Below are 9841 nucleotides of genomic sequence, written 5' to 3' on the forward strand. Positions count from 1 at the left end.
TGATGGGTGGTGGTTTTGGTGGAGGTGGGTGGTGGTGGCAGGTGGTGTTGGTTGGGTGGTGATGATGGTAGGTGGTGATGGTGGTGGTGGGTGGTAGTGGTGGTTGTGGTGGGTGGGTGGTGGGTGGTGGTAGTGGCGGGTGGTGGTGGGTGGTGGGTGGTGATGGGTGGTGGTTGGTAGTGGTGGGTAGTGATGGGTGGTAGTGGCGGGTCGTGGTGGTGGGTGGTAGGTAGTGGTTGGTGGTGGTGGTGTCGGGCGGTGGTGAAGGTGGGTGGGTGGTGGTGGCGGGTGGTGATGGTTGGTGGGTGGTAGTGGTGGCGGGTGGTGGTGGTGGTGGTGGGTGGTGGGTGGTTGTTGGTGGTAGTGGTGAGTAATGGGTGGTGGTGGCGGGTGGTGGTGGTGAGTAGTGATGGGTGGTGGTGGTGGGTGGTGGTGATGGGTATTAGGTAATGGTTGTGGGTGGTGGTGGCAGGCGGTGGTGGAGGTGGGTGGTGGTGGTGGATGGGTGATGATGGTGGTGGGTTGTGATGGTGGTGGCGAGTGGTGGTGATGGTGGTGGGTGGTGATGGGTGGTGGGTAGTGGTTGCTGGTGGTGGTTAGTGATGGGTGGTGGTGGGTGGTGTTGGTTGGGTGGTGAGTGGTGTTAGTTAGTGGGTTTTTTAATTGTTTGTAACTATTTTTTTATTTATATGAATATTATTTTATAATTTTAATTAAAAAAAATGTTGTTTTTCAAATTTGTTCTCAAATGTTCTCGCGATAAGAAATGTTCTCGATTGAACGCTCCTATATATATATATATATATATATATATATATATATATATATATATATATATATATATATATATATATATATATATATATATATATATATATATATATATATATATAAGTTTTGAAAGGGTTTAAACACACACATATGCTATCCAATGGAGGTGTATGATCTTAAGAAGTCTAGTTGGAGACTTATTGAAGCATCACGTAACAAAAATATGTACTTCAATAATGAAGTCAGTAGTATTGATTTCTAGAAGTGCAGTTGATTTTTGGGTACATGTCAAAGCTAGTGGGAGAATAATTGTGATGCTAGTATTGCATGTTAACAATACTGATTGTAGGGAACAAAGTTTTCAATTTGCAAATTGCAAAGTTTAGGAATTGCTTCATTGTGATAGACTTGAGGGAGAGGGCACTCATACTTCCTTTCGAATCTAAAGGTTTATATTGTAGGGTTCAATAAAACTTAGTCATAGACATATATTAATATCATGTTGAAATGGTTCAACATAGGAAATTCAATGTATGGAAATATTATAGCAATAGAGACATAACAAATATCATATCCTTATGTGAGACATAATAAGTCGAATCCTATATGTTTCAGATATAGGATCGATTACATATGCTATAATATTCACTTATTCTATTTTTTTTCAAATGCTCAGAGCATTGTGAGAGAAAAAGAACTAGAATTTTGTATGACTAAAGTTGTTAAATAACTGTCAAGAACATTCATAGGTTTACTGAAGATTGCTTGCTTATGGACAGTTGGAAGTATGGTATTGTTTGGAAAGACCATAGTGTCATGTTTTAGATTGAGATGATTCTTTGTCAAAATTGATGGTTATATGGGAATATGGAAAAGTTTCCATAAAGGGAGTTGATTATTGAGTCTGCATGTGAATTGGAAACTTTTATGCAGAATTGTGTTCAAGGAGCGTACCTTGAATTAGAACCTCCATTACCTTGGAATTGTTTTTAGTAACAAAGTTCCAATGGAATATTTTGTAGTATTGTTGGCTCGGTCTCTATGACTTTGAAGCCTCAACATCACAGAAGGTCAATGGATATGAGGTTAGAATTCCAATTCATTTTATACACTGACAAGAATTTGAAATTATGAAATGAACATCATTGGAATAGTGTCTGGTCGATCTGTTCACTAATGAAGGACCATATAGAAGAATAGTATGCATGTTCATAACATGGTATGACTGATGCTTAATTCAAGTGGATAGTTGATTACTCGAAACATTATATAACGAATAATGTGTTAATTATTATGGTGATTAAATAATAAGAGTTTTATTTATAATCAATAGTTTTGAGACCATAGTTAATTAGTTTATTATTGTGTTTTACTTCACATGTTTTACTTCTTGAATAATTTGATTATTTGAAACTCCACAGTCGCTCATACTTTTGGAAGTAAGTAGTGAATTAAGGTTGTCATGAATTGAATTGTATATTGTCTATGGTGATTAGACGTTGAAATAAAATTGCTACAATGTTCATGAGTACTTAGAAAATATGGATTGTGAGTATTGGATAAACCCACACTCAGAGAATTAGTTCACGGATTTTATCACAAGTAATTCAGAGACGATAATATCTTATATTCCTAAAACTGAGATATATGAGTTGTAATTTACAAGTCGGTTACACATTGGTTTTGCGAAAACACATCAGTAACTTGATGTTATAAAACGTAGTGTCATGTGCGATTTGGTGAGTAAAAGATACAGGCATATGAGTCAAAGTTTATTCGTTCCTTTTTCCCTAACGGGAAAAGCAACATATTTGGGCCCCTCGATGATTTGATGTCGACATCTGAAGTACTTGGCCAAGCCTGGACTGAATTGATATGTTCAATTAGTAGTCTGAACTCAGTCGTCAAAAATCAGGAAATCGAGAAATAGAATTTTAGACAATGAGATTGATTTCAATCCATGTCTCGTCGATATCTTGTAGAACAAGGAATATTTGATCATTTATCTTAGGACACGTAACTGACTGTGTCAGAGTTCCACAATGGCTTTTGAAAGCTATAACTTCCTGATCGGTTCAAAAGTTTACTAGCAATTATAATTATAGAATTATCTCAGTGGGAGATTGTTGGATTAGGTATCTAAGCCCATTACTATAATTGGCATATACTTGAATTGATGGTACCACAGTCCTTTTGGGTTGCCCTCAAACTTGGTAATTAAATAAGCTACCTTTTAGATATATATATATATATATATATATATATATATATATATATATATATATACACACACACACACACACACACACACATTATATATATATATATATATATATATATATATATATATATAGAGAGAGAGAGAGAGGTAAGTTAAATCGAGAACACTAAAAAGGTTGAGAACGCGAGAACTAGGGGTGTGCAAAAAACCGCACAAACCGCCCGCACCGCACCAAACCGCACCGCATAATACGGTTTAGAATTTCGTGGTGCAGTTTGCGGTTCGTCATTTTATCAAACCGCACTGTGCAGTGTGGTTTGCGGTTTGTATTTATAAAACCGCGGTTCAAACCGCACCGCACCGCATGTTATATATATATTTTTTTTTCTTTACTTTGTTATAACTTTAAATCACGATTTAGAAACAATGTATTTAAAAATATTTCTTACAATAATCAAATATCTATAACGTAACATTAAATCACTATTAGATCAAGATCTCACGGTTTACAAGAATATAGCAACTATAACGGCAATATAAAGCAATAACAGTGACACTACAAAACTATAGTAGCATAAATAACAATTTATTAAAAACGATTTAACTTGAAAATTGTATTTGTTTTTATAAAATAAAAGCAATCAATTTTTTTAACCGGGTCAGTTTTTTGGTTTTTTGATAGATTTAATGTTGAACAACTCATCAAACCGCACAAACCGCAACCAAACCGCCTGCATCAAACCGCACCGCATAACGCGGTTTTGAACATCTATGGTGCGGTTTGCGGTTTCTAAAATATTCAAACCGCATATGCGGTGCGGTTTGCGGTTTTGACTCTAAACCGCACCAAACCGCACCGCGCACACCCCTAGCGAGAACAGATCACTACCCTTTAAATATTTAGATTGATGGTTGATATAAAAAAGACCATTTATGTCAATCTTTTTACGTTCTCAATATAACCTCTCCCTATATATATAAATGATTTTTAGTATATTATGAGAATACTATATTAATTAGAAATATTGTTATTTAATTAACAATTAATCAGATATTAACTGGAAGTAATTTTGTGATTAATTGGATTAACTAAATGTACATGGACCTAAGCTGTAAATGTTCAATAGTTCAACAAAAGGGTTCCAGAACCTTCTCCATGTGAGGTGGACGGTTTTTGGAATGATTCTAGGGTTTCTAGAATATCCCTTGGAGATTGTTAGGAAACCAGATAATTACCTGATATAAGAAATTATTATTTTAATCAAGTAAGAGTTATCTAGGGTTTCTTGGTCAGCTATAAATAGGGTCTCATAGCCTCTAAATTTCAGCCACTTGACTCCTTAAGAGTATACCCCAAATTTTATCTATTATATCCTCTCTCTTCAAGTTTCCTTGGTTGCTAGGGTTTGGTGTGAACCATTAGAGGCACGACAGTTGTAGTGCTAGCTTCCGAATCAAAGAAGAAAGGATTTTTGATTGTTTACTACAACAATAAAAAAGGTATGTAATTCCTATTTTTTTGTAAATTTTGAAAATACCTAGGGTTCATACGGTTCTTGTTGTTTAATAAAATGTTACTTTAATAGTGTTATGACATAGATCTAATAGGTTGCTTGTACCCTTAAGTGCTAAGGATTTATCTGTGTTATTGCATGTAAAACCCATCAGGGTGTCGTGGTGGCTTATGATGAACCGGTTCTGTCGGTGCATGGAAGCAGGTGATCGATTGGTTTGGTGGTTGATCATGGTGGATATAGTGGTACATCGATGGCAAGTACAAGGGAGAAGGATGGTAGCTTTGGGAGGTGTATGGTCGCGAAGATGGTGATGAGTATTAGGATGATAGTAGCGGTATAAGGTTGCCTCACGGGATTGCATGGGTGTTTGATGATGGTGGTTTGGTTAAACATGGGAGTTTTACAAAATAAGGGGATGTTCGGATGTGGTTCGGGAAATCACTTGCAGCTATTGGGATGGTGGAGGACATTGAAAAGTTATGAATGTATTTTTATATTTTATCTGTTGTTGACTTGCAATCTAAGGCTTTTGAGTTGAAATCCCACATTTTTTTTACTATCGTTTGAATTAAGGACTGTTTGGATTTGGGTTTAGAAAGTGACCATTTATAAATACATCAAAACATATATCTTATTGGATATTTCTCTTTGCTAAGTTCAAGGCATAGGGAAACAAGTACAACAAACTCAATAAACTACTCAAAAACTACATGATATGCATGAATAATGCAAGGCTATAACTAAATTTATGCCTTGAAATGTAATTTTCAACTCTTTATCTTATTTCCATTTTTTTTCTTATTTATATATGCATTATGGCCATTTGCTTTGGTTGTTCGTTTTCGTTGTAAACACATAGTGTTGGTGTGCTTTTATGTTTCTAATTAAAGTATTGTACTTTGTATGTACATTGCTAAAAGTGCACTCAGGTAAATTACAATTTTAAATTATGAACGCCTGTGTATCAGTTTTTTTAATTTAAGTATATTGCTAAAACCAGCTTAAAACTCTCATTGTACTTACAAAATTTACTTTTTATATTTGTGTTGTGCTTTAACTATAGTTTGAATATGAGTGTTCAAGAAGAGATTCAGAAAGTGATTTATGTTGCAAAGCATAATATAAGAGAAAATCAAGAATTGTACTAACTTTGAAATCAAATATGTATATAAATCTTCGATTTTAAAATGTTTGGCTTTGGATTATGTTATTTTGGTATTTAAGTACTAATATTTTGTTTTGGATTAAGTAATTATTTGATGTTTTTTGTATTTGAATGTAATGTTTTTTCTGCATTTTAAGCAGAAAAACATGGATATATATATATATATATATATATATATATATATATATATATATATATATATATATATATATATATATATATATATTTTAAGTTCATCAATTTTCCGTCGCTGATTCGTAGGAAATCCATTGCTAAGTAGGTCTGTCAGTATTTCGTAGGTAAAAATTCAGTTTTAGTCAAACTTCACTCCGATCACTAATTCGTAGGAAATTCGTCGCTAAATAGGTTCATCGGCATTCCGTAGTTAAAAAGTCAATTTTAGTCAAACTTGACTCCCGTCGTTATTTCGTAGGAAATTCGTCGGTATTCTGTTGGTATTATACCTACGGAAAAAGTCATCAGTATTCCGTAGCTAATCCATCGCAAATCTATAGATACTATTTACCCACGAGCTATTTTACAGCCTTTTTTTCGGTCACATTTCCATAGGTATCTCCCTGTAACTACGGATTGTGATTTTCTAGTAATGTTAAAATAGGAGGAGGAAACACCTGAGGTTCATGCATCCTTTAATTTGTCCTATAGTATCTTTATAAGATTATAATATTGAGGTGTTGCAGTAGTAATAAACGTGGGAATAAGTAAAGCCTCCTCCACTAGGCTTGTAAGATTTGATTGAAGTATTAAGCTGAAAAGTAAAAGTAGCGCTTCTCCATGCATGCTATATATATGGAGCTTACACATCTTCTCCAAAACAACTCATCCCGTTGAGTAACAATGGCCATCGATATGACCATCATCTTCATGGTCTCCTCTTTCATTCTCTCCATCTACTACATCTGCAACAGAAAACCCAAGAGTTCCAAGCCTCTCAACCTACCACCAGGCCCACCAAAGCTACCCATCATTGGAAACCTCTATCAGATTGGCCTAGCACTGCCGCATCGTGCTTTCCTTGACTTGTCCAAGAAATACGGCCCCATAATGAGCCTGCAACTCGGACAGATCTCCATGGTCGTCGTCTCGTCACCTCGGTTAGCTGAAGAAGTACTAAAAACTCACGACCTAGCCCTTGCAAGCCGCCCATATGCACTTCTTGCTGATATTCTGTTGTACGGAGGCATTGACATTGCTTTTGGTCGTTACAGTGATTACTGGCGACAAATGAAGAAGATCGTCACCATGGAACTCTTAAGTGTCAAAAAAGTTCAATCCTTCATGGGCTTTAGGGCGATAGAGATCGATCGTTTCACGGAGGTGGTTCAATCCTGCGTTGGAAAGCCTGTACACATACGTAAAAGGGTTATGAAAATGAATAATACTGTCGTGTGCAAGTGTTTGTTTGGAAATGATTGCAGACAACAGGATGTGTTGATCGAATTGGCGGAACAAGTGGTGGCGTTATCCAGTGGGTATTATGTTGCAGACCTGTTTCCTACGTTAACTTTCCTTTCTACCATTTCTGGGATGAAATCTAGGTTGACGAAGATTCACAAGTCTCTTGATAACATTTTTGATGAAATCTTTGAGGAACGTCGAATCAGAAGACAAACAGTTGGTCCAACAGAAGACGATCTGATTGATGTTCTTTTCAACATCAAAGAGCGTGGTGGTCTTCGGTTCCCAGTCACAGACAACAATATCAAGGCGATCTTTCTGGTATATGCTCATTTAATTTATACTATAGTTCACTTATATCATATTCATTATGTTGACAGCTACTACTTGGTTTTTTTCATTCTTTACATATTATAAAGGTAACTTAAAGTAATAATATTCAACTACATATCTTGTTTCTTCTCTATTATATACTTATTAAGTTTATTGTATGTGACATAAGTTGATGATTTTTTTAAACGTGTTTAAATAACTTCTAATTCGAATGATATATCACAGAATATGCTTATATGAGGAACGGATACAAGTGTTGTGACCATTGAATGGGCAATGACAGAGTTGATGAGAAACCCTGATGTGATGATGAAGGCCCAAGCAGAAGTGAGAGAAGCATTTAAGGGAGAGAAAACAATCGCCGAGACTGAACTACATAAGTTGGTTTACCTTAAACACATAATCAAAGAAACTTTAAGACTTCACATTACTATTCCACTATTACTACCAAGGGAATGTAGAGAGCAGGTTAAAATTGGTGGTTATGATATACCCGAAAAAATGAAAGTCGTTGTTAATGGCCTTGCATGCGGAACTGATCCTGAATATTGGGATGATGCACAAACCTTCAAACCAGAGAGATTTGAGAACACTTCATACGATTTCTTTGGTACAAGCTTCGAGTATATCCCTTTTGGATCAGGGAGGAGAATTTGTCTTGGGATTGCTTTTGGTTTGGTATCTATTGAGCTCACTCTTGCTAGATTGCTATACCACTTCAATTGGCAACTTCCTAATGGATTAAGTCCTAAAGATATTGACATGACTGAGAGTCATGGAGTCACCGCAATTAAGAAAGATTCATTGGAGGTTATCCCAACTGTTTTTATTCCGTTTTGATTACTAATTCGTTAAAATTAATAAAGAATAAAGGTCCTTGAATTCGATCAATATTTATCTTTTTCTGCATTCGATGTTCATTATTAGTTTGTTACCATTGCAGTTAAATGTGAGTGATGGATAACTTAAAAAAATTCCCATGTTTTATGTCTCCAAAACTTGTCAAAGGTATTTGGATGGATTTTGTCTTTTTCTTTTTTCTAATGGCAAATTTATTTAATAAAAAAGGTAAATTCCACAAAATTCATTCAGTTTTACAAAAATTCGATTTTGATACTATGTTATTTTTGTCTCAAATTGGACACTCAGTAAAATTTTGACTAGTTAACCCGATTGTCTGGAGTTTTGATGACGTGTCGGTTTTAATAACGTGATACTTTTGGTAACATCACATTCTGGATGTCAAAATAAAAATATATATAAAAAAACCTAAAATATAGTATGTTTTGTGATAATTTTCCAAATCTAGTGACTTTTGTTGAATTTGATATTAATATCTAAATTAAGTATAAAGAAAGATGATTATTAGGATTTTAATTATTTAAAAAGAGAGAAAAGTGTAGAGATCATCGAGAGAGAAAGTGAAGAGAGAAAAGAGAGTATATGTTCCTTTGTTAGTCCTAATGATTCCTCAAATGAAATAGTGATCACAATCGATGACCGGAATCATTAATTAGGGTATATTGCTATTGATCTAGGTTGTTGGCTTATATTTTGATTACTTGGGGCTGCTATGCAACATTATTGAATCTTAAATGGCTCATAATCCACCACGTAATGGTAGGCCACATAGTGTATTATGACAAGTCGTTGGGTTTGATTTTGACCCTTCTGGAGCGATCGATTATGGAGAATTTTGGAAATACCCACTAAGCCTTCTAAACTTAATGACCTTTGTAGAATTTATCCTAAAAGAACTATCAAGGTATCAAATGTCAGATCCCTGATTCAATCAATCCAATTAAATTTCTTTTTATGATATCTACTAGAAACACAACAAGAAATTTAAGCATCACAAGCTTTAGTGACGACATAAAGTCAGACACGCCTTGTCCTTTACGTTGTCGCTAAAGTGTGCATCGCCGCTAAAGGTGATGCTGCCAATGCACTAGCTTGCAATCCATGTTCCGTTTAGCCAATACTCAACTATAGTCGTTCAATCTATGCGTAAATCCAATGGGTAGGCTTCAATGTTCCCTTGTATTATTCGGTATCGCCGCTAATACGTTTAATGTGTCACCACTAAAGGTATAATATCGTCACTGCTAATGCTCCAGAAGGTACATCCCTTCTCCGTCTAACTTTTCTGGTTTACACGAAGCCAAAACTCTCTTGCCAACAACGACGAACCGACACCACCAACCATTTTCTTTTTGTGGCAAAGAGCTTGCATCCACCAGAAACCACCACCTCTTATATCCTTCCTCCCTCCGGTCCGCTACTTCTTCTAGATAAGAAGCCCACCCCCGATAACGATTCTAGTGGAAAATACCATCCAGTGCCGCCATCTTTCTCTACTACATCAGGTAAACTCACTGATTTAGAGACATTTCTTCATGGAGTTTGAGTTAATTT

General features: G+C 35.6%; 1 pseudogene; it reads left to right on the top strand.

Moving 5' to 3' along the window:
• Positions 1-6532: 6532 nt before the first annotated feature.
• LOC145169153 (cytochrome P450 Tp9025-like) lies at positions 6533-8266 on the top strand (annotated as a pseudogene).
• The last annotated feature ends 1575 nt before the right edge of the window (positions 8267-9841 follow it).

This window comes from Lactuca virosa, chromosome 4 (genome assembly GCF_052849685.1).
Source record: "Lactuca virosa cultivar CGN04683 chromosome 4, Lactuca_virosa_CGN04683_v6, whole genome shotgun sequence".
NCBI lineage: Eukaryota > Viridiplantae > Streptophyta > Magnoliopsida > Asterales > Asteraceae > Lactuca > Lactuca virosa.